Source organism: Panthera onca, chromosome X (genome assembly GCF_046562875.1).
Source record: "Panthera onca isolate mPanOnc1 chromosome X, mPanOnc1 haplotype 2, whole genome shotgun sequence".
NCBI lineage: Eukaryota > Metazoa > Chordata > Mammalia > Carnivora > Felidae > Panthera > Panthera onca.
Window position 1 is genome coordinate 18,592,261 of NC_138357.1, and position 26,012 is coordinate 18,618,272.

General features: G+C 44.9%; 1 pseudogene; it reads right to left on the reverse strand.

Annotated features, from left to right (window-relative positions):
• Positions 1 to 4,716: 4,716 nt before the first annotated feature.
• LOC145713693 (BOS complex subunit NCLN pseudogene) overlaps positions 4,717 to 26,012 on the reverse strand; it is a 30,603-nt pseudogene continuing 9,307 nt past the window's right edge.

Consider the following 26,012-nt stretch of genomic DNA (forward strand, 5'->3'; position numbering starts at 1 on the left):
CTCCGTGAGTTAGTAGGTATGAGTCAGTGGAACAATAGCTATATGGTAGGAATGGGTATGCTGGGACTTTTAAAATCCGTTCAAACCACGTTGCAAACACACAGCTTCCACTGAAGATGAAATGTCTCGGGGCACACCTGAGTTCGTGTGCTATAGAGCTAGGTAGCTTCCAGCACACAATTTATGACGGGCAGTTTGGGTTATGTGGTCACTTGAAGATTTATGTTAGAAACTCAATCCCGATCAGAAAGGAGAAGCGAGACAGCAAACGGCTTTAAAGGAGAAAAGTTACTTCCTTAAAAGAACATAGGTTTGTTCCTGAGCTCCAGGGATTTCTCGCCGTGATTCACTGGTATGGACTCTCCACACGTTGTCATAAAATCCCAATCTGCCAGAAATGTATCTGGTACCACTTGGGCTACTGGACGACAAGGGCCAGGTGGTAGAACCACTCCCGCTACAGCGTGGACCAGAGGGAGCGCTATCTCTTGCCCTGGGCCTTCTCAAATATGGCGGGTTACAGCTTTGTAGGCCAGTAAATGGAACGAAGCAACCAATCCAATGTGATACGTTCCCTCCGACATCCACTGAAGCCCGTGAAATAGTAGGGGGCCCGAGATGCAACAGCTTTTCATTCCCAACGGACAGGATATCCTGTGTGTCCCAGATCAGTGGACATTCCGGCCTCCCTCCCCCCAATTTTCCCGAGGTGTCAGCAGAACCTTGTATTTTCTGGAGAATTATCACCCATTTCCTAGCATCTGGGGTACCTGTTAATTTTTGCTCTCCAGATTCAGTCAACGTGATGTCACCGATGGTAGACTAGCATAATGATGTCCCGTGGGAGGACGAGACGATCAATATTCCCTGAAGATTAGCGGCACACAGCTGAGGAGTTGACACGCGCTGTGGCAAGACACGGGTGTTCTGCTTCTGGTGTTCTCCAGTTGGTGTTAGTTCTGTCTCTATTTAAAATTTGGTGTTTTGTAGGTCGTGGATTTTTTTGCACCAATTTTAGTTTTCTAAAATAGTGCGTTAAAATGCTATTGATCTTGGTTACTGAGTGTTTTGACATTCTCTTACATTTTGTGACTGAGGTGAGTGCTTCACCCCACCTCACCCCAGCCCCAGCCTGACTGACATACATAGAAAACGCTTTCATTAGATCAATGCCACTTGCCAAGTGTTTATAAGATCGTATCGGGAACAGTAGCCACAATTAGAGTTGACATACAATTAATGATAATCTAAGGTCACTTTGAGACCCACCTGCCTTTTAAAGTAGCCAAATATGAATTAAATCATCACTCCTACATCTCTCAGGTCATTGATGATAACACTTGTCTCTGCCATTCTCTCTACCAGGGAGGTAGTACTGCTTTCTCGTTAGGGGACTGGAGCTCCAGAAGTTTCTACTTGGCCCTTTCTTCTGGAATAGTCTCTTTTTTTAATGCTTATTTATTTTTGAGAGGGAGAGCATACACACATGTGAGCAGGGGAGGGGCAGAAAGAGAGGGAGACAGAGGCTCAGAAGCAGGCTCTGCGCTGTCAGCAGGGAGCCCAATGTGGGGCTCGAACTCATGAACTGTGAGATCATGACCTGAGCCAAAGCTGGATGCTTAACTGAGCGAGCCGCCCAGGTGCCCCTCTTCTGTAACAGTCTTAAAATCCCTGTCTCTGTGGCTCAAGGAGCCCAGGTGAGAATTCTGTCATTTGCTGAGGATATGCATTTCATTTATGTCCTCAGGAACTGAAGAGATTTCCACTAGATTGGCTTTGGTGGTGTCACTGGGCCCATGGCGAGACCGACAAGGGTCAAAAGCTGCACTTATATCTTGTCAATCCCGATCCACAAAGTCAATAACTGGTAGCTATAGTGTCCTGGCTGTCCAGAAATTAGTGTTTAACTCAGAGCTAGGATTTCCTATTCTTCAAATTTGAGGGTCCTTCTCTTTCACCAGGGAGAATGGCTGCAGGTTCACTGGGGGAAAGCGAGGAGAAAAATGCATACATGGTTGGGGCTCTTCCGCCAGGGTACCTGGCCTCCCTTTCATTTACGAAGCCCTAAACTTGTAAATCCAGTCAGATCTGGTAATTGGGTGAAAGAAAGATCATGACTCAGCATTGTAGTAGATCAAGTCAGGTTTTCATTCACTAAACCAGGAGTTTTGTGAGTTATAGGAGGCTCTCTTTGTGTCCTAGGGCTCCTGCTCAATTATACGATGCCAAGATCCTTGTGAATTATAATTTCTGATTACTATACAGGTCCTGCCATGGATTCCAGTAGTCACCCCCACCGTGTCTAGGTTGGGTCAGTGCCCTCATCAAGTCTCTGGCAACCCAGGCCCCTGATTACCCCCATTGAGATCAGCAAGCTCATTTTGACCACAATGTGTCACACAGCATCCCTACGTCGAGAAAACAGCTAATAAAGCTGATAAGAGGGTATGGGTATCAACTGTGGAGGAAGCACTGGAGTTGGAAATCATTTTTCAACCATCAGAGCAAAGATTCGTTTAGGCAGGAAATCATCAGTTGATGCTAAAACAAAGGGGAAATTTTGATGAGGGGCAGAATATTTGCATTGTTCTTAAAATGTCTCTCCACAGACTGCTTATTAGTTGCTAGAAGAAAATATAGCAATTGTAAAGTGGAAAACTCCGAAAACAACTCGATTGGCTGATCAAAATTTACATCACCCATAGGGAGCAGACAGACATCCCGGGCCTCCCAATATTATGCTCTAAGAAGGACACAGCATCAATTATGTAGTTGTCTAGCAGGAATGCATACTATGAATCTAAACGTGAGGAAAAAGTAGACAAACTCCAAATGAGGAGCATTAAACCAAAAGGAAGGAGGGCTGTATTCTTCAAAAATCTCAATGTCGTAGAAGAAAGACTGTGTGAGTGTTTCAGATTAGAGGAGACGAAAGAAACACGACAACCAAGTACGATGTGTGATCCTAGACTGGATCCTGTGCTCAAGGGTAAAGATGGGCCACACAGGGCCTTACTGGTCAATTAACAAAACTGAACTATGGAAGTTAGATTGGATCGAAGCTCTGTGTTCATGTTACGGGGTTTTGCTGTTGTTGTTGATTGTTTGATACGGCTTTATTTTCTGGTCATCCAGTTGCGTCCCACGACCAGCCTGAGCTCTGAACAGTCAGTAGTCCTGACAACTCGCCCTGGGGAGGAAGGGGGAAGCATGGCCAATGCTGGTCCCCGCATCCGGCGCCCCAGAGGTGGTCCACCCGGCTGGGCACTCAGTAAACAGTCTCTGGGGGAGAGAGGCCACCCAGTGGGACAGAGAAGGGGGGACAGATGAAAGAGAAACGGCGGCCGGCATGCCTGCCCCCTCCCTGGGCTTGGCCTGGCCAATGTCCGGGCTGCCAGCCCTGCCAGGGACGGTCTGACTTGGCAAAGGCAGGAGGCCCAAGACAGGGGCAGAGATGCAGTCCTCCAGGAGCCTGTCCCTTCCAGCGAGTGGAGAGCTGGTTTCTGGATGGGGAGTGGCCGGCTAGGAGGCAGACAGGAGGGAGCCAGTCCCTCTGCTACTTCAGGCAGAGGAGGCAGGTGCCCGAGTGCCTCCTCCCTCCTCCTGACCGGCCTCCCAGCACAAAACACCGAATTGATTACATTGCTAACGAATTGCCAACACCTGAAAGAAACGCCTGGGTCTCCCTGAGGTCGATCTGAGGGTCTCGGGAACTTCTCCCCATGCCCCTCCCTTGCAAGGCACCTGACCTGTGGGGATCAGGCCCCGACCTTCCTCCCTGGGTCCGAGGTCCTGGGAAGAGCAGCCCCGCCGGCCCTGTGGTCGGTTGAGGCTCCTCCAGAAAACACTCTCGCTCCTCTCCCAGCCTGGATGTTCCTCTTTTTTAAAGATAAGGAAACTGAGGCCCAGGGAGACCAAGGTAAGGGGCGGAGGAGCCAGGGGGCCTCCTCTAGGGCTGCCTCCTGTCCCAAGGACTCCGAAGCCACCCAGGTCCCCAGGGGGACAGGCCCCAGCTCCCTGGGGTGTGGCAGGAGGGCAGAGGCAGTGAGAAGCACAGGAGAGGGCAAGCGGTGCGCGGAGCCTGACAGGAAGGCGGCTGGGTGTTCCGGGCACCAGCCGCCCACGGGGGCCCAGGGGAGACGCATCCAAGGCTGCACCCTGAGCTGGCTCCCCTCAGTCCCGGCCAGGGTGGTGGGGGAACACAGGGCTTCCGAGGGAGAGGCCAGAACTGGGCATCCGGAGGCTGGTGCTGCCCTCCTTCGGACAAGAGGAGAGACTGTCTCGGCCACCAGAGGGCGACTGGGGCAGGGTGGAGGACGGACCCAGAGCCTCCCGAGGTGGACCCCACCCTCAGCCTGCAGTCCCTGGTCAGCCTCGCGTGCAGCAGGAGGGACGCTGAGGCTGCGCCGGGCGCGTTTCCTCTGTCGTCTCGGCTCACAAGCCCCGAGGGCCAGGGGGTCACCTCCAGGAGTGGGGGCCCATTTGCAGGCTTGTTCCCAAGTCCATGGCCTGGCTCCGGGACTTCCACCGAATGCTCTTCCAAGGGAGTTCAAAGGACAAAAAAGAGAATCCCCCAAGTCCTCAAGAGCGATACAGAAAAACTCTGTAGTTCAGGGCTGGGGCTTCTCAGCAAGGGGTGAAGCCCTGTCCCCCGGCCGGCTGTGGGGCAGGGAGGGGTGGCAGGTGGAAAGCTCATCGTGCTGGTGGATGGCCATGTCACTGCATCTTGGCCTTCAAGAGCAGTCCCTGAACTGTTTTGTACAGGAGGTCGTAGTGCTGGGGACAGCAGGAGGGTTTGAGTGAGGCCGGGGGCAAACCCTGCATCCAGGAAGGCCCGGGGGCCACTTGTGGGGCCACCTTCCAGGCAGGATGGGGGGGCAAGGACTGACCTGACCAAGGTGACCCTCGCACAGGGACCCTGGCTCCCACCTGAGCCCCGCCTGCTCACCGGGACTGTTGTAGAGGCCACCCCGAGCTAGGCGCCCATGCAGATGGCCAGGAGCGTGGAGAAAACGGCTGGCTTGACCTTGTAGGCTCTCACCACCTGCTTCAGTTGCTCACAGAAGACAAACTTGGGGTCCCACGCGTCAGCCTTGATGCGGTGCTGCTTCACCTCCGCCAGGTGGCAACTCAGGTGGCGTGCTGGCGTGCTGAGGAACATGCAGAATTTGTCCACCAGCTGGGTGGCTGGTTGCCGGGCTGGGCTGGCTGGTGAGCCAGCCCGTCACGCGGTCCCGCTTCTCCTGCTGGATCATCCGCTCCGGGAAGATCGGCATGTCTCGGGGGGTTCCTTCCCGGCCAGGTTGTAGATGACGCGGGCCAGGGCCTCTGCGATGAGCCTCAACTTGTGGGTCAGAGTTTTCAACTTGGGCCCTCAGGTCCATGAGGTGGCTCTCCAGGTGGGACAGGGCGAAGGCAGACACCCAGAGAACCGCAAAGCACTCCGGCTCTCAGGCCGGGATGTCCCCAGGTCGACCCTCTTGTGCACCGTGGAGACCTTCTTGTGCACCGGCGCCCCAGAACCGGCAGCCACTATTTCCAGCTCCAGGAGGAAGGCTTGCCGCAGTTTCCCCTCACAAGGCGGCTTGGACACGTACAGGTCCTGGCTGGCCCTTTGGGCCACAGTGTTCGAGAACAAAGGCAGAGGACAAAGGGTGCCTGGTCCCCCGGTAGTGGAACTCGCTCCTCTGAAGTAAAAGAACGGAAGCTTTGCATGTACCCGGTATGAGTGCGCTTGTTGGTGTAGGGCCTGGAGAAGGGGCGGGCGAGCTCCCGCAACAGGGAGACGCCACTCTCATTGGAGTCCCAGCCGTGCGACGGCCAAGGGGCCACTCTGAAGGCATCGTAGTGGGGCACGATAATGGTGGTGCTAAGGTCCTCTCCACCCGGCGCCATCAGCCACCGGTCCGCTCGTGGCCTTGCTGTGGACGCGTGACCGTCCGGAAGCCGGGGGGCAGTGGCGTGGAGGAGAAGCGCTTGGGCAACAAAGGCAGAGCCCTGGGAAGCCGACCCGGCCTGCGTCCGCTCGCAGACGGAGGGCGGGGCCTCATCACGCACAGCAAAGGACAAGGGGACGATGCTGTGCGTGGCCGGCGTCCTGGGCTCCGTCTCCGCGACTGGCTCGATGACGTCCTGGGACACAGAGGCCACAGCCCTCGGCAGGACGGTGACCACGGCACCTGCCGCCTGCCGCAAAGGCCCGCGGGTACCGCTCGCGGCAGCCGCGGGAGCCCGCAGCAACGGCGCGTCCCGCACGGCCGCAGGGATGCGCGCGCGCCTGCGTGGGAAGCGCCGTGTGCTCGGGCCCCGGCAGCTGGGCGGGGAGAGGCGAGGCCGGGCGGACGCCCCCTGGAGGGAAGCCGGGGGTCCTCCCGACGGGACCAGTGCGGGTCGTACCCCTGCGCGCGGGAGATGGGCTGCGTCACGGGTGATGGGCCGGAGCGGCGGCCCCCACGCCTGCCGCCTGTTCCCCGGGACCTGACCCGCTTCTTCCCGCAGCCTGGCGGGGCCACACCGGGCGATTCCCGAACCCACCTCCGCGTGGGTGGCCGCCGGGGCCCCCGTAAGTTCATAACCGTGCTGTGGTTACCTAAGAGAATGTTCCTGTTCTAAGAAAATACACAGTGAAGGGGCTCTTGGGTGGCTCAGTCGGTTACCCATCCGACCTCGGCTCAGGTCATGATCTCACGGGTTGTGAGTTCGAGCCCCGCGTTGGGCTCTGTGCTGACAGCTCAGAGCCTGGAGCCTGCTTTGATTCTGTCTCCCTCTCTCTCTGCCCCTTCCCCGCTCATGCTCGCTCTCTCTCTCTCTCTCTCTCTCTCTCTCAAAGATAAAAAGAAAATATACACTGAGGCATTTAGCAGTAAAGAGCCAATGTGTATGCAACTTATTCTAAACAATTTCAGAAAAACATTATGTGTACACACACACGCATAAAGAGCTCACACACAAACGTAAAGCAAAGAAAGTAAAATGTTAAAAATAGATGTATTTGGTTAAAGGGTATATGAGAATTTTTGGCTACTCCAACTCTTCCAAAAGTTTTACGTGATTTTCAACAACAACAGCAAAAAGATATTTGAGCTTAACTCAATAATTTGTCTCAAGTTTTTAGGGAAGAGATAGTTATCTGGCCTTTCAGAGGATATAATTAGGGAGTGAACAGGCAAGTTGCATGTGATAAATTTACACTAATGTATTTCTCTGGCCGACTCCTTGAATTCTTTCCATTGCATCATGCGGGGGGATTTCTAGGGTTTCAGCATCTAGTCTAGATGTGTGCTAATCAGATCACTAAAATAATAGAAGCATATAATAATGCTCTAGCTAGCAAACATCAGGGCGAACTCCATCATCCTTTGTACAGTGTCCCCAATGCCCAAGTTTCTGGTACATCTAAATTAACAAATTCCTGCAAGTCTTTTGGGATTTTCTTTAGTGACTTTGCATTTGAGGTGGGGGGGGGGGGGGAGGGCTGCTTCCTCTGGCTAGAGAGGAGATTCTTTTAGCAAAGTCAAGTAAACCCTTGAATTTCAGTCTGTACTTTGAAATGAGAAATTTAGGGACATTGTTGCACTTCGGTTTCAATGCAATGTTTGTTTAATGCAGTGTTATAAAATGCAACATCTCTACCCCCTAGGTGCTGTCATTTCTTAATGTTCCGGAAAACCTCTGCAGTTCCCTGATCCCGGCCCTCAGTGAGCACATTCCCTCCTGCCTCATCTCTGCTAGATTGCTGGTATGCACTGATTACAAGAAATAGATTTGGCATAAATCTGGCACTTACGCTTTTCAAAGAAGTTTCACATAAATTGTCCTATATTCTCTTTCATTGTCACACAACCATGTGAGATAAGGAGGGAAGCATTTTGTCGTGAAGACACTGAGGCACAAAGTGGTTAAGGTCCCATACAACGTAGTGATGGAACTGGTATTAGAATTTAGGCTTTCTGTTCCTCTCTTGTTGGTTTGTTTGCTTGTTTTTAAGTAGGCTCCGTGCCCAAGTGTGGAGCTCAACACAGGGCTTGAACTCATGACCCCGAGATCCTAACCTGAGCCGAGATCAAATGTTAGATGCCCAACCGACTGAGCCACCCAGGTGCCCCTCTGTTCCTTGTTTTAGTGAAGCATCCCAGGTCTAATGAAAATATTGCCAAGTCCCCTGAGATATTTTGGAAATACTAAAATATACAAAGAATTTTGCAGAGATACCTTTTAACCAATGTGAAGTAATCATTAGGATACTAACTATCGAAAATAATGTCTCAAACTCAAAACTTGTCTCTTCCCTACCACCCTTCTCTCTTACTGTCTCAGTTTGTGCCAATGATACCATTATTCTTTGCTTGCTGTTCTCCCCCTCAGCTTCCACTCTGGCTATAGACCCCACAGACTCTAGACTCTGATGGTTGGGATCACCTTGCCCTAGCATGCATACCTCTTCAGCAGGTGCCTTTCAAGAATATTCAAGCCTCAGTATCTTCCTTAGGAACCTTTCTGTCCCATGGCAAACACTCTGTACTGTTGCCCCGCCAAATACTTGAAGTTCAGACTGCACCCACCACGACGCGCTGTCTTTGCTCGGCGGTCACAGATAACTGCAACCAGTCTTTAAATTTATTATTTTAAGCAAACCTCAATCACAGCTCCCTGGGCCTTCTGTACTTCAAAGCACACATATCAAGTGTTGTCTCAGCTCCAGGGAATACGGTGGTTCTCCTGAAGCCTTTTTAATTTGGTTTGAATATCAGGAGAGTGCAGAGAGAAATGCACAGCATTATAACAATCAGGAAGGGTAACTGATCATTCTCTTCTCCTCTTGTATAGACCAGAGGCTGGCAGTGGGCTGTTTTATAATGCACTAAGCATGTCCTTCATTGGGTAAATTAATATTTCTTTTTCTTTTTACTTTTTAAAGTTTACTGAGGAGAGAGAGAGAGAGAGAGAGAGAGAGAATATGCACGCAAGCAGGGGAGGGGCAGAGAGAGAGGGAAAGAGAAAATCCCTAAGCAGGCTCCTCACTGTCAGTGCAGGGCGCAATGTGGTGCTCAGTCTCATGAACTGTGAGATCATGACCTGAGCCGAAATCAAGAGTGGGTAGCTCAACTGACTGAGCCGCCCAGGAGCCCCTGAAATTTCCTTTCAGAATTGTCTCAGTTGGCTATAACAAATTACCATAGACAGGGTAACTTAAACAATAAATATTTCTGTCTCACAGTTCTGGAGGCTGGAAGTTAGAAATCATTGTGCCAGCATGGTCAGATTCTGATGAGAGCCCTCTTCTTGGTTGTAGATGGTTGATTTCTTGCTGTGTCCTCATTAGGTAGAAGGACAGCTAGCCAGCTCTCTGGTCTCCTCTTATAAGAATGCTGATCCCATTCATCAGGACTCCACCTATATCTCCAAGTACCATCACATTGGGATTAGGGTTTCAACATATACATTTTAGGGAAACAGGCATTTAGTCCATACCAGGAATGATGGGTATTTGTCGCATATATTTTCCAGAAGCAATTTGGAGACAAATATTCCATTCTAACACTGTGCCTCATGGATAAGAGATACATTAAAACATAGGAAGACAAGGATCCTGGCTCACATGGCCTACTCTTCTGGAAATCCCAACAGTTTTATGCTGGCTTATAGTGCACATGATAATTTGCGATATTGCTATCTACTTAATTCCTAGGAGACAGCACAAGTTGGCCTAACAACATTTGGTGCAGAGGAGGAGAAAGTAGTGAAGGCTAAAAGCTCAGATCTAGATGATGTCAAGAATAGTGGAGTAAGAAACTCTGATAAACCTGTGTTCTGCAAAAGCAATGAGAACACTAGTCAGAAAATGTCAAAGGCAACTTTTCCGTAACTCTAGAAATTAACTGAAAGCTTGCAAAAATTGAGAGAGTATTTCCTCAGGAAAAATAGTTGAATCTTGGTAAGAATAGTAAGCCTTGCGTCATTAGAACTTACCCTATTCCCATACTCTCTCCCCATCTCTGTAGTACTCTTGGAAATCAACAGCTCAAAATCATGGTGAAAATCAGCAACTTAGCAGCCATGGGAAGTATCAGAATGACAGAGAACATAAACTTCATACTTCCTGATTTCAGAAATTACTGCTAAATCACATTAATTAAGACAGTGCAATGCTGGCCTATATAGATCGATGGAGTAGGATAGAAAGTCCATAAATAAATCCTCGCATCTATGTCCAACTGATTTTCAACAAGAGTTCCATGACCCACTCAAGGGGAAAGAACAGTGTTTTCAACAGAAGGTACTGGGACAACTGGATATTTGCATGTAAAATAATGAAGCTAAACTCTTACCTTACACCATATACAAAAAGTTAAATCAAAATGGATCAAAGACCTAAAAGTATAAAACTCTTAGAAGGAAAATAGGTGTAAATCTTCATGACCTAGATTAGGCAATTTAGGTACTTCTTAGTTATAACACCTAAAGTGCGAACAACCAAAGAAGAAATAGATAATTTGGATTTCATTAAAATTAAAAAATTTATACTTCAAAGGTATCATCAAGAAAATGACACGACAACCCATAGATTAGAAGAAAATATTTGCAAATCACATATTTGTTGAGGGTCTTGCATACAGAATGTATAAAAAACTCTTACAACTCAACAATAAAAGCATACCCCAATTCGAAAATGGGCAATGGACAGTCGCTTGGGTGGCTCAGTCACTTGAGCATCCAACTTTTTATTTTGGCCCAGCTCATGACCTCGTGGTTTGTGAGGTCAAGCCCCATGTCAGTCAGTGTGGAGCCTGCTTGGGATTCTCTCTCTGTCCCTCCCCAGCATGTTCTCTCTCTCTCTCTCTCTCTCTCTCTCTCTCTCAAATAAACTTAAAAAAAAGAAAATGGGCAATGGAGGGGCACGTGGATGGCTCAGGTGGTAGAGCATGCAACTCTTGATCTCAGGGTCATGAGTTCAAGCCCCATGTTGGCTGTGGAACCTACTGAATTTAAAAAATGAATGAATGAATTAATGAATGAAAGAAAATGGGAAATGGATTTGAATGTGCACTTCCTAAAAGATGATACATGAATGGCTAATAAACACATGAAAAGATGTTCAACATTATTAATCATTAGGGAAATGCAAATCAAAATACAGTGAGATACAACTTCACACCCACTATGCTGGCTATAATGGCTAGGATATCTATCTATCTATCTATCTATCTATCTATCTATCTATCTATTGTAGATAGATAGACAATAGCAAGTGTTGGTGAAGTAGAGACACTCACCCATGCTAGTGGTCATGTAATATGATGCATATGTATTTATTATATAACAAATAAATATTATAAGCATATATAAAGAGATTTATTATAAGAAATTGGTTTATATGATTATGGAGGCTGACAAATCCTAAGATCTGCAGGGTGAGTTGGCAAGCTAAAGACCTAGGAAAGCCAATGGGATAGTTCCACTCTGAAGGTGGGGTTGAGATCCAGGAAGAACTAATGTTTCCATTCGAGACTAAAGGCAGGAAAAAGCTGATGTCTCAGCTCAAAGGCAGCAGACAGGAGGAATTCTCTCTTCCTTGGGGAAGAGTCAACCTTTTTTATTATATTCAGGTTTTCAACTGATTGGATAATGTCCACTCACATTATGGAGGGCAAGCTGCTTTACTCAGTATACTGACTAAACACCCAGCCAAAAACACCCTCATAGAAACACCCAGAATAATGATTGACCAAATAGATGGCCATCCCATGACTCATCAAAATTGATACATAAAATTAACCATCACCAGTGGTAACTAGGAAATGAGTTCTAAACCTTTTTATTCTCTTAATTCCTCCTGTTTTTCTCTTTCCTGTTTTGCTAGTCGGCACATCTAGAATTCTGCCTTAGTTTCCTGGAATTTCTCTCCTGCTCCTTTCACCATCTCCTTCCCCCCGTTCTCAGTATTCTGAGCGGCTAATGACAGTTCTACTCTAAACTGGATGAACTGCTCCAAACCACATTGCTGACTCTTACTTCATTCACGGGTTTATTTACTCCAGTTTGGAAACTCTTACTGACATAACTTCATTCTGCAGACTGACTCCCGTAGACATTGATGCTAGTATAAATCAAGGCCCGGCTCTCTTGACCTTTTGGCCAGTGATTTAAATTGTTAGCTATCACTTACAGGAAGGAATCCAACAGTTGATTTTGTTTCCCTAACCTGAATCCCCACTGTTCAGAGTTCCTTTCTTTCCCTGTAGTCTCTCTGCTGAGTTATTACCTCACATACATATGTTCACTTAAAGTATAAACATAGCAAGGTTGCATCCCTCATCTCTTGCTTTAGTTTTGGTCCAGTTTCACAATTGAAGAATTCGACTTTAGAGAAAAGGAGGTAAATTGGAGTCCATAAAAATTTTAAAACTTTTGTGCCATTGACAACATCATCAAGAAAATGAAAAGACAAACTACAGAATGGGAAAATGTTGGCAACTATATCTGATAAGGGCAGAATACCCAGAATATATAAATTAGAACAATGACAACTCAACAATAACAAGGTAAATGACCCAATGAAATAATGGGCAAGGGTTTGAATAGAAATTTCTTCAAAAAAGACATACAAATGGCCATTAAGCACATGAAAACATGCTCAACATCATTAGTAGGGAAATGCAAATCAAAATCACGATGAGAGAATTAAATAACCAGAGTGTGGGGGGAGTTAACATGGCAGAGAAGCAGGGAGACTGGGATTTCCCTCATCCCTCAAACACAGCTGTATTGAGGTCAAATCACTTGGAACACCCGGGAAATCAATCTGTACAGTGACAGAAGGATTTCCACAGGTGGAAGAAGACAGCTTGGCAGGATCAAGGCTCATAGTTTCTGATTGGTTGTTTTTGGTCAATTCATATATATATTATATTATTATATACTAACATATATATTATATATACATAATTTTTTTTCTGGTTTGTTTAATCAGGCATTTTTATTCTATTCTTTTTATACCCTTTCTATATCTTCTTCTTCATTTTCCTTTCTCTCTGTCTGGATTAAGCCTTATAATTTTTTTTGGTCCTCTGCTCAGACTTTTCTCCCCTTCCTTTTTTCTTTGTATGAGATCAGGCTTCTCCCCCCGCCCCCCACTTTCCTTTTTTTTTTCCAGGGTGACTTCAACAAACAAATCAAAGCACACCTGGTGGAAGGTCCAAACACTCCACCACTACGAGCAAGGAGAAGCTCTGCAGAGGACTGACCAGTGGGATGGAGTAGCCAGAACACGACAACAAAGTACATAAAACGTACTCCAAAAACACTTCCTGAAGTGCTAAGTCCTGGACAGTGTATGGCCCATTTTTTAATATAGTAGTACTCACAGGTGTAGGACACATAACAAGCTTTTTTTTTTTTTAATTTTTTTTTAACGTTTATTTATTGTTGAGACAGAGAGAGACAGAGCATGAACGGGGGAGGGTCAGAGAGAGAGAGGGAGACACAGAATCCGAAACAGGCTCCGGGCTCCGAGCCGTCGGCACAGAGCCCGACGCGGGGCTCGAACTCACGGACCGCGAGATCGTGACCTGAGCCGAAGTCGGCTGCTTAACCGACTGAGCCACCCAGGCGCCCCATCAAGCTTTTAAAAGAAACGTAAAAGAGAGAAACCTAGCCAAAATGATGAAACAGAGGAATTCTTCTCAAAACAAAATTCGGGAAAAAATGACAGCCTGAGAATTGCTCAAAACAGATATAAACAATATATCTGAATAAGAATTTAGAATAACGGTCCTAAGACTAATAGCTGGGCTTGAAAAAAGCATAGAAGACAGCAGAGAATCTATTGCTGCAGAGATCAAAGACCTAAGAAATAGTCACAATGAATTAAGAAATGTTATAAATGAGGTGAAAATAAACTGGATACAGTGACAGTGAGGATGGAAGAAGCAGAGAAGAGAATGGGTGAAAGAGAAGATAAAATTATGGGCAATGATGAAGCTGAAAAAAAAGAGGGAAAGGAAATTATTAGATCACGGGGGGAGAATTAGAGAGCTAACTGATTCCATAAAATGAAGCAATATCCATATCATAGGAGTCCCAGAGGAAGAAGAGCAAGAGAAAGGAGCAGAAAGTTTATTTGAACAAATTATAGCTGAGAACTTCCCTAATCTGGGGAAGGAAACAGGCATCCGAGTCCAAGAGGCACAGAGAACTCCCTTCAAAATCAAAAGCAGGTCAACACCATGACATATCATAGTGAAACTGGCAAAATACAAAGATAAAGAGAGAGTTCTGAAAGTGGCTAAGGACAAATGGTCCTTAACCTACAAAGGTAGACACATAAGGTTAGAAGCAGACCTGTCCACTGAAAGTTGGCAGGCCAGAAGGGAGTGGCAGGAAATATTCTATGTGCTGAATAGGAAAAATATGCAGCCAAGAATCCTTTATCCAGCAAGGCTGATTCAGAATAGAAGGAGAGATAAAGGCTTTCCCAAACAAAAACTAAAGGAGTTCATGACCACTAAACCAGCCCTGCAGGAGATCCTAAGGGGGACTCTGTGAGTGGAAAGCAGCAAAGATTACAACAGGCCGGAGACATCACCACAAACACGAAACCTACAGATAACACAATGGCACTAAATCCGTATCCTTCAGTAATCACTCTGAATGTAAATGGATTAAATGTCCCAATCAAAAGATATAGGGTATCAGAATGGATAAAAAAAAACAAGATCCATCCATATGCTGCCTATAAGAGACTCAGTTTAGACCTGAGGACACCTGCAGATTGAAAGTGAGGGGATGGAGAACCATCTATCATGATAATGAACATGAAAAGAAAGCCGGAGTAGCCATACTTATATCAGACAAATTAGATTTTAAAACAAAGACTGTAACAAGAGATAAAGAAGGGCGTTATATCATAATTAAGGGGTCTAGCCATCAAGAGGAGCTAACAACTGTAATTGTTTATGCCCCCAACATGAAAGAACCCAAATATATAAATCAATTAATCAACAAATATATAGATAATAATACCGTAATTGTAGGGGACTTTAATATTCTACTTACAACAATGGACAGATCATCTAGGCAGAAAATCAATAAAGAAACAATGGCTTTGAATGACACATTGGACCAGATGGACTTAACAGATATATTCAGAACTTTTCATCCCAATGTAGGAGAATACACATTGTTTTCAAGTTCACATGGAACGTTCTCCAAAATAGATCACATCCTGGGTCACAAAATAGCCCTCAACAAGTATAAAAAGATGGAGATCATACCATGCATATTTTCAGATCACAACACTATGAAACTTGAAATCAACCACAAGAAAAAATTTGGAAAGCCCCAAATACATGGAGATTAAAGAACATCCTACTAAAGAATGAATGGGTCGACCAGGAAATTAAATAAGAAATTAAAAAATATATGGAAGCAAATGAAAATGAAAACATGACAGTTGAAACCCTTGTGGATGCAGGAAGGGCAGTCCTAAGAGGAAAATACATTGCAATCCAGGCCTATCTCAAGAAGCAAGAAAGGTCCCCAAAATACAACCTAACCTTGTACCTAAAGGAACTAGAAAAGCAGCAGCAAAGAAAGTCCAAAACCAGCAGAAGAGAAATAATAAAGATTAGAGAAGAAATAAATGATATAGAATCCAAAAAAGACCACACTAGAACAGATCAATGAATCTAAGAGCTGGGTTTTTGAAAGAATAAACAAAATTGATAACCCCCAAGCCAGACTTCTGAAAAAGAAGAGAGAGAGGACCCAAATACATAAAATCGTGAATGAAAGAGGAGAGATCACAACCTCTCTCACAATCACAATCTCTCTCACAAAGAGAGAGAAACACAAGCAATCATTAGAGAATACTATGAAAAATCATATGCCAGCAAACTGGACAGTCTGGAAGAAATGGGCAAATTCCTAGACACTCACGCACTACCAAAACTCAAATGGAAGAAATAAAAAAATTTGAACAGACCCATAACCAGCAAAGAAATTGAATCAGTTATCAAAACTATCCCAACAAATAAGAGTCCTGGGCTAGGTGGCTTCCCTGGGGAATTCTACCAGACATGTAAAGCAGAGTTAATACCTATTCTTCTCAAGCTGTTCCAAAAAATAGAAATGGAAGGAAAGCTTTCAAACTCATTCTATGAAGCCAGCATTACCTTGATTCCCAAACTAGACAAAGACCCCACTAAAAAGGAGAATTATAGGCCAATATCCCTGATGAACATGGATGTAAAAGTTCTGAAAAAGATAGTAGCAAATAAAATTCAACAGTACATTAAAAGAATTATTCACCATGATCAAGTGGGAGGCATTCCTGGCCTGCAGGGCTGGTTCAATGCTCGTAAATCAATCAGTGTGATACATCACATTAATAGAAGAAAGGATAAGAACCATATGATCCTGTTAACAGATGCAGAAAAAGCATTTGACAAAATATAGCATCCTTTCTTAAATAAAAACCCTCAAGAAAGTCTGGATAGAAGGAACATACCTTAACATCATAAAAGCCATATATGAAAGACCCACAGCTAATATCATCCTCAATGTGGAAAACCTGAGAGCTTTCCCCCTGAGATCAGGAACATGACAAAGATGTCCACTCTCACCACTGTTTAACATAATGTTGGAAGTCCTAGCCTCGGCAATCAGACAACAAAACAAAATAAAAGGCAAAGAAGTCAAACTTTCACTCTTGGCAGATGACATGATACTCTACATGGAAAACCCAAAAGATTCCACCAAAAAACTGCTAGAGCTGATACAGGAATTCAGCAAAGTTGCAGGATATGAAATCAATGTACAGAAATCAATCACAGTTCTATACACCAATAATGAAGTAAAAGAAAGAGCCATCAGGGAACTGATCCCCTTTACAATTGCATCAAAAATTATAAAATACCTTGGAATAAACCTAACCAAAGAGGTAAACCCTCTATATGCTGAAAACAATACAAAGCTTATGAAAGAAATTGAAGAAGACACAAAGAAATGGAAAAATTTTCCATGCTCATGGATTGGAAGAACAAATATTATTAAAATGTTGATACTCCCCAAAGCAATCTACACATTCAATGCAATCCCAATCAAAATAGCACCAGCATTCTTCACAGAACTAGAACAAACAATCCTAAAATTTGTACAGAACCAGAAAAGACCCCGAATAGCCAAAGTAACATTGAAAATGAAAACCAAAGTTGGAGGCATCACAATCCCAGACTTTAATCTGTATTACAAAGCTGTAATCATCAAGACAGTATGGTATTGGCACAAACACACTCACATAGATCAATGGAATAGAATAGAGAACCCAGAAATGAACCCACAAATAGATGGCCAACTAATCTTCAACAAAGCAGGTAACAGTGTCCAATGGAAAAAAGACAGTCTCTTTAGCAAATGGTGCTGGGAGAACTGGACAGCAACATGCAGAAGAATGAAACTAGACCACTGTCTTACACCATTCACAAAAATAAATTCAAAATGGATGAAAGATATACATGTGAGACAGGAAATCATCAAAATCCTGGAGGAGAAAACAGGCAACAACCTCTTTGACTTCGGCCACAGCAACTTCTTGACATGTATCCAGAGGCAAGGGAAACAAAAGCAAAAATGAACTATTGGGACCTCATCAAGATAAGAGGCCTCTGCGCAGCAAAGGAACCTATCAACAAAACTAAAAGGCAACTGACAGAATGGGAGAAGATATTGGCAAATGACATATCAGATAAAGGGTTAATATCAAAAGCTATAAAGAACTTCTGAAACTCAACACCTGAAAAACAAATAATCCAGTGAAGAAATGGGCAGAAGACATGAATAGAAGACAGGAATCACACTTTTGAAAAGAAGACATCCAGATGGCAAACAGACACATGAAAAAATGCTCAACATCACTCATCATCAGGGAAATACAAATCAAAACCACCATGAGACACCACCTCACACCGGTCAGAGCGGCTAACATTAACAACTCAGGAAACAACAGATGTTGGTGAGGATGTTGAGAAAGGGGAACCCTCTTGCACTGTTGGTGGGAATTCAAACTGATGCAGCTACTCTAGAAAACAGTGTGGAGGTTCCTCAAAAAATTAAAAATAGAATTATCCTATGACCCAGCAATTGCATGACTAAGAATCTATCCAAAGGATACAGGAATGCTGATTCAAAAGGGCACATGCACCCCAATGTTTATAGCAGTGCCATCAACAATAGCCAAATTATGGAAAGAGCCCAGATGTCCATCAACTGATGAATGGATTAAGAAGGTGTGGTGTGTGTGTGTGTGTGTGTGTGTGTGTGTGTACAGGAATACTTCTTGGTGATGAAAAAGAATGAAATCTTGCTATTTGCAACAATATAGATGGAACTGGAGGGTATTATGCTAAGCGAAATAAGTCACTCAGAGAAAGACAGATATCACATTATTTCACTGATATGTGGAATTTGAGAAACTTAACAGATGCTCATAGGGGAAAGGAAGGAAAAATAAGATGAAAAACCGAGGGGGAGGCAAAGCATAAGGGATTCTTAAATACAGAGAACCAACTGAGGGTTGATGGGGGAGGGGAAAATGGATGATGGGCATCAAGGAGGGCACTTGTTGGGATGAGCACTGGGTGTTATATGTACCTGATGAATCACTGGATTCTACTCCTGAAGCCAAGCCTACACTGTATGTTAGCTAACATTGAGAATAGAAAAAATCCAGTGAGATAAACCACTTCAACCACTGGTATGGTCATAATAAAAAAAGATAGGGGCACCTGGGTGGCTCAGTCAGTTAAGTATCTGACTCTTGACTTCAGCTCAGGTCATAAGCTCACAGTTCATGAGTTTGAGCTTGCATCGGGCTCTGTGCTAATGGCACAGAGCCTGCTTGGGATTCTGTCTCCCTCTCCCTCTTCCCCTCCTCTTCTTGCTCTCTCTCTCTCTCTCTCTCTCTCTCTCAAAAAATAAAAATAAACTTTTTAAACAAAAATAAAAGACAATGACAAGTGTTGTCACGGACATGAAGAAATTGAAATCCTCATACATTGCTAGTTAGAGTATAAAAAGTTTAACTTCATTGGAACTCATGAGCTATGAGATCATGACCTGAGCCAAAGTCAGTCACTTAACTGACTAAGCCACCCAGCTGCCCCATCACTTTTTACCAAAATAGAGAAACAATCCTAAAATTCATATGGAACCACAAAAGACTAAGTAACCAAAGTAATTTTCAGTAAGAAGAACAAAGCTGGAGACATCATATTCCCTGATTTCAAAATATATTATCAAATGATAGTAATCAAAACAGTATGGTAGTAGCATAAAAACAGACATGTAGAATAATGGAAGAGAATGGAGAGTCTAGAAACCCATGAATATATAGTCAACTAATCTTCAACAAGGCTGCCAAGACCATTCAAGGGGGAAAGTCTCTTCAAAACACAGTGCTGGGAAAACTGGACATCCACGTGTAAAAGAATGAAATTGGACCCTTGTCTTACACAATACACAAAACCCAACTAAAAATAGATCAAAGACTTAAATAAGACCTGAAACTGTAGAGCTCCTAGAAGAACAAATAGGGGAAAACCTTGACATTGGTCTTGGCAATGATTTCTTGGATATGACACCAAAAGCACAGCCAACGAAAGAAAATGGATAAATGAGACTATGTAAAACTAAAGAGCTTTGTAAAGCAAATGAAGCAATCAACAAAATAAAGGGCATCCTATGTATTGAGAGAAAAATATTTTCAGGCTATACATCTGATAAAGGATTAATATCCAAAATGTATAAGGAACTCCTATAACTCAATAACAAAAACCCCCAAATAACCTGGTTAAAAAATGAGCAAAGGACCTGAAGAGACGTTTTTCCAAAGAAAACATACAACTGGCCAACAGGTATATAAAAGAGTGTCAACATCACTACTCATGAAGGAAATGCAAATCAAAACCACAATGAGATAACACCTCATACCTGTTAGGATGGCCATTATATATATGCTAAGTGTTGGCAAGGATGTTGACAAAAGGGAAAGTAAAAACATAGAAATCCTACTCTGTCAAAATTAAAAACTACCACGCACCAAAGGACACAATCGGAGTGAAAAAGTAACATACAGGACGGTAGAAAATATTTGCAAATCATGTATTTAATCAGGGGCTCATATCCAGAATATATAAAGAACTCCTACAACCAAACAACAGAAAAACAACACAATTTAAAAATGGACAAATAATTTGAATAAACATTTCTCAAAGATAATATACAAATGTCCAAGAAGCATATGAAAAGATGCTCAACATCATTAGTTATTAGGGAAACGTAAATGGAAACCAACAGTGAGGTATCATCTCACAGCCATCAGGATGGCCACTATCAAAAAAGAAAAAACCCAGAAAATAACATATGTTGACAGAGATATTGGAGATATTGGATACGGAGAGATTGGAACTATGGAGAAATTGGAACTTTTGTGTGCTGTTGATAGGAACACAAAAACAGTACAGCTGCTATTGAAAATGATATGGTCGGGGCGCCTGGGTGGCGCAGTCGGTTAAGCGTCCGACTTCAGCCAGGTCACGATCTCGCGGTCCGTGAGTTCGAGCCCCGCGTCAGGCTCTGGGCTGATGGCTCGGAGCCTGGAGCCTGTTTCCGATTCTGTGTCTCCCTCTCTCTCTGCCCCTCCCCCGTTCATGCTCTGTCTCTCTCTGTCCCAAAAATAAATAAAAAACGTTGAAAAAAAAAATTTAAAAAAAAAAAAAAAAAAAAAAAAAAAAGAAAATGATATGGTCGTCCCTCGAAAAATTAAAAATAGGATTACTATCTGATCCTGCAATCCCACGTCTGAGTATAGACCCAGAAGAACTGAAAGGAGGATCTTGCTCTCATGGAAATATTTGCGCACTCATGGTCATGGCAGCATTATTCACAATAGCCAAGAGGACGAAGCAATACATGTGTCCGTCGATGGATAAATCAAGAAACAAAATATGGTGTATATATGCGATGGATTATTCGGCCTTAAAAAGGAAGGAAATGCTTGAATGGCTATATTGTACACATGAAACTAATATAACACTGTATGTTAACTCTACTGGAATTAAAATAAAAAAATTTTTAAAAAGGAAGGAAATCCTGTCACATGCTACAACATGAGTGAATTTCGAGGTCATTCTGCTGAGTGAAAATAAGCTAGTCACGAGAAGACAAACATATACAGTACGATTCCGTCTATATGAGGTATCTGAAATAGTCAAATACACAGAAACAAAGTGAAAGGGTGGTTGCCAGGGGCCGAGGGGAGGGGAAAATTAGAGATAGAATTTCAGTTTTGCAAGATGAAGAAGTTCTGGAGATTGGTTGCACAACAGTGTGAATATAGTTAATGCCGCTCAACAGTGCACTTAGAAAGGGTTAAGATGATATATTTGATCTTGTGAGGTTTTTTTCAAACCACAATTAAAAAGTTGAAAACAGGCAGCAAACTCAAGGGTTAATTAGCCACTCAAGAGCTGGTACGGGTTTCTCTTGTAAAGAAGTTTAAGAAAGGTTTAAGTACGATGATAAGTGATAACATTAAAATAAGTTGCTTTTAAAGTTTATTTATCTATTTTGAGAGAGAACACGAGCAAGGGAGGGGCAGAGAGAGGGAGAGAGAGAATTCTGAGCAGGCTCTGCACAGGCTCCCGCTGAGCTGCCAGCACAGAGCCCAACACGGGGCTTGAACCCACGAACCACGAGATCATGACCTGAGCCAAAACCAAGAGTTGGACGCTTAGCTGACTGAGCCACCCAGGCGCCCCTTAAAACGAATTTTTAACAGAATTTGGGATGTTTTGGTGACACTCCAGATCTTTAAAAAGATCACTAAATAGAGGATGATAGGTTGTCAAGCAACCTACCTTCTTTTTTTAATGTTCACTTGTTTTTGAGAGAGAGAGAGTGAGCAGTGCAGGGAGACACAGAATCCGAAGCAGGCTCCAGGCTCCTCGTTGTCAGCACAGAGCCCGACGCGGGGCTCAAACTCACGGACCATGAGATCATGACCTGAGCCGAAGTCTTACACTTAACCAGCTGAGCCACCCAGGTGCCCCAAACAACCTAGCTTTCGGTGCGTGGAAAAAAGGGACTTCTGACCTGGATGGACCACAGCTCTGATAGAATGAGACTACTATTATGTTCCAATGAAATTATAAGTGTGCTTCTTTAATGTGCTTAAACAATATGACTTTAATGTAAGTCTGTTGAAGCAAAGTGGTACCGCACAGAACTTTGTGGAACAACCAAACCCAAGCAAGTGCCATAGACTTCAAATACTGAAAGGACCCTTTTTCATTATTTTCGGGTTCTATATTTTCATGGCAGATGTTGACATTTTACCATTGTTCCAGAATCAAATGTCAAGTTATTCCTGTTCAGAATCTTCCATTTACATTTTCAAAGAATTCCATGTGCAGCTGTATTTCTAAGTGAACTCTCTGCTTTGCAAAAGCCCGGCGTTTCTAAGCAGGTTTGTAAATAGGTTTGAAGGAGGATATGCAGGCACTGGAGACCTGCCTGGGTTAATTAATTCTCTTTTCAGGCATTAGAACCTACACAAGTAGGCCAGCTGGAGGTGAATGTTTCCTTTGAAAGAGATAATTATATGCCTTACCAATTGTTTGCTTTTCCACATCTCTCCCAGTCAGATTCCCCAGAATTCATAAACTAAGTATCAGGAGAGGTTTTTTCACCTCCTGGGAAACTGAACATGGAGATGAGCCGAGGTAATAATTGTGCATAATACAGATAGTTTGAAGGTCTGGATGATGCATACAAATAATTATATAAAGAGGGGACTGTGGGCTTCTGCTAAGCATAGCAGCTAGAAACTGCCATGGCTTTGCGAATAGGTAATTATGCTTCCATTCACATTTTCTTTCTTTTGTTAGTTGTAAGATGCCATTCCTTCCGATCGCACACCATCCACTTTCTTTCCAGCAGGATGCTGTGGTAAATAGCTCTCTGTACCACTCGGCCGTGTAAACGCAAAGGGACCCGGCCCCCTTCCCATCCCCAGGGGAGAGCGCACGGCCCCCCGCACCAGCAGGTTAGGGAGGGCTCGGCCAGGCTGGCGGCTCACCGCTCTCCTGGCCTTTACCATCCAAAGCCCACCTCACCGGGGACCTGGCTTCCCGGGGTGCTTTGTGAGGCAGACCCAAGTGTTCATCCTTCCTTCCTGGTTGGGACTCAAGTTGGCCGGGCCCGCTCCTTGAAGTGGCATGCGGCTAGAGAGGCAGTTCTGTGTTCCAAGCCGCTTATCAGGACAGCTGCATGGACTTCCATGCCAATCTGAGTCTTGCGGCTCCTGGTGTTTTCTTTACAGCTGTTTAGAAAAGGACCTGTAAAGGCTAGCGTTTTCATGTGCTTCTCTCCTGCTGTGCCTAAAATCTTGTTTGTTCTACGCTGTTGGGGTAATGGAGCTTTATAAAGATAAAGGACTACAGTTCCTTAATGTTTTTCCTCTTCCAGCTTTATCTACCCCCAAGAGAAAGAATGTTTGAGGAACAGGTCAAGAAGGACCTTTGCTTCCCTTGCAGAAATGGAAGAGGGCCAGAGGGGGGTTGTCTGGTAGCACCTAATTGAGACACAAGTTAACAGCTCTCTCCACAGTAAAAGCAGCAGGGACAAAGGAACGGGTGCCTTTGCTGACCTGTTCACAGCAGCTTCAGCTTCACAGATCAGGGCCGCTCTCCGCCCCGGGCTCCTGTAGATTTCCTCTCTCATTTCACCAGTACTGCTGTGTTAGTGCCCCCTACACAGGCAAGGAGCTCCTGGTGACTGATGTCTCCTCCCCATCTTGCTGTTCAGGATGAGGGTGCGGGGTGGCTCATAAAAAGAATAGATAGATCCACAGAGGCTCCAGGCTCGCTCATGGGGATGGGAGTTAGTCCAAAGGGAGAAAAAGTGGGAGGCCCTGGTGGGGGCCTCTGGCATTAGTCCACAACGGGGCAGATGAGGAGTGAAAGCTGGGCTTAATTTCGCCTTAACTGAAAGACTGAAAGGTTCCCGGAAGGAGATTTTGGGGGGGATAGGTACCCAAAGAGTGATGCTGTCTATGTTGACTTGGAGCAGGAGAGAAGCTACTCTGTACAGTTTGCCCTGTTAACACTAGCATCTCCTTGCTAGGCCTCTACTGACCTGGGCCTGTAAGTTTGGCAATTTTGTTTCTTCTCCTTGTGAGAGACTGAATAAGAGTGGCTGCCTTAGTGCTGTCACAGAGCTTGGGGACTGGAAACACCATCAGATTTTCCATTTTTCTACAGCATAATCTATTTCTTTTTTAAAATTTTATTTATTTTGAGAGAGAGCCAGCGGGGGAAGGGCTCAGGGGGGTGGGGGGGGAGACAGAGGCTCAAAAGCAGGCTCCATGCTGATAGCAGAGAGCCTGACGCGGGGCTGGAACTCACGACCTGTGAGCTCACGACCTGAGCCGAAGTCAGCCGCTTAACTAGCTGAGCCACCCAGGTGCCCCCAAGATGATCTATTTCTGATGGAAACAAGCATGCAGTGGCTGCAAGGGTGCCGGAAGGCAGCCCAAAGGGAGAACTTGGTGGTGGTGGTGGGGGGGGCTCTGGTATGCACCTATGGAGAGGAGGAAGTGGCAGAGGAAAACCTGCTGCCCTGGGAATTCTAGAACCTCTGCTGCCCTGCACCTGCACCTGCACCTGTGGGCTTGGGATACCTCTCCTTTCTCTCTTTTTGTGAAAATAAACCTTTAATTAGAGAAGAATTTCAGATGCACAGAGAAGTTGGCAAAGGAAGTACAGGGAACTCCTTTGTAGGCCACGCCCAGTTTCCGCTGTTGTAAACATCTTGCTTTGGGATGGTCATAATGAATCAAACTTGATACATCGTCTTAACTGAACTCCACGCTTTATTCGGATTTCATTGATTTTTGTAATATCCTCTGTTTCAGGATCCCATCAAGGCTACCACTTATATTAGCCTGGTAGGGCCGCCATAACAAAATGTCGCAGATGGTGGTGTGGGGGGGGGGGGGCGGGTAAAAAACCAGAACTGTGTTTTCTCACAGTACTGCAGGCTGGAAGTCCAAGGTCAAAGTGGCAGCCAGTTTGGTTTCTCCTGAGGCCTCTCCCCTTGGCTTGCATATGGACCATCTTCCCTCTGTGTCCTCACATGGCCTTTACTTGGTGCACATGTCACTCCTGGTCTCTTCCCCTTCTTATAAGGACACCAGTCCTTATGGTGGGCCCCACCCTCATGACCTCATTTAACCCTAATTACTTCTTTAAAGGCCTTACATCCAAATACAGTCACATTGGGGGTTACTGATTCAGCATATGAATTTGGGGTGGGGGACATAGTTCAGCTCACAGCACCAGGTCTCTCTTTTTCATCGGTTGAGATGGAGCGACTGTGTTTCTGCCTTTACAGAGGTTGGGGAGGAACTACTATCAGCTTTTCCATTTTTTCCAGAAATTTTTCTGTATTCAAAAGAAAAAAAAAGCAGGGTGGTCATCTTAAGGTATATGGAGCAAGATAGATCCTTCCCTTTTTGGTAATGGAAGGCTGCTTAGATATAAATTTAGATGACAGACTCAGGCAGGTGCCAATGCTTATCAATCTGCAGTATTTAAAAAAAATTTTAAGTTTATTTTGAGAGAGAGCAAGACAGTGGGAGAGAGAGAGCGCGCACACAAGCAGGGGAGGGACAGAGAGAGAGGAGAGAGAGAATTCCAAGCAGGCTCCATGCTGTCAGCATAGAGCCTGATGCAAGGCTTGAACGCACGAACCGTGAGATCATGACCTGAACTGAAATCAAGAGCTAGATGTTTAACCGACTGAGCCACCCAGGTGCACTCAGTCTGCAATATTTGAGAAACATTGGTGAGAAAGGACCTGCCGTGTTCACACTAGATCTTTCTTCCCTGGTCTTTGCTGCTCTCTGCCTCTGGTCCTACTCTTCAGATGGATGCATGACGCTACAGTTTTGAGAA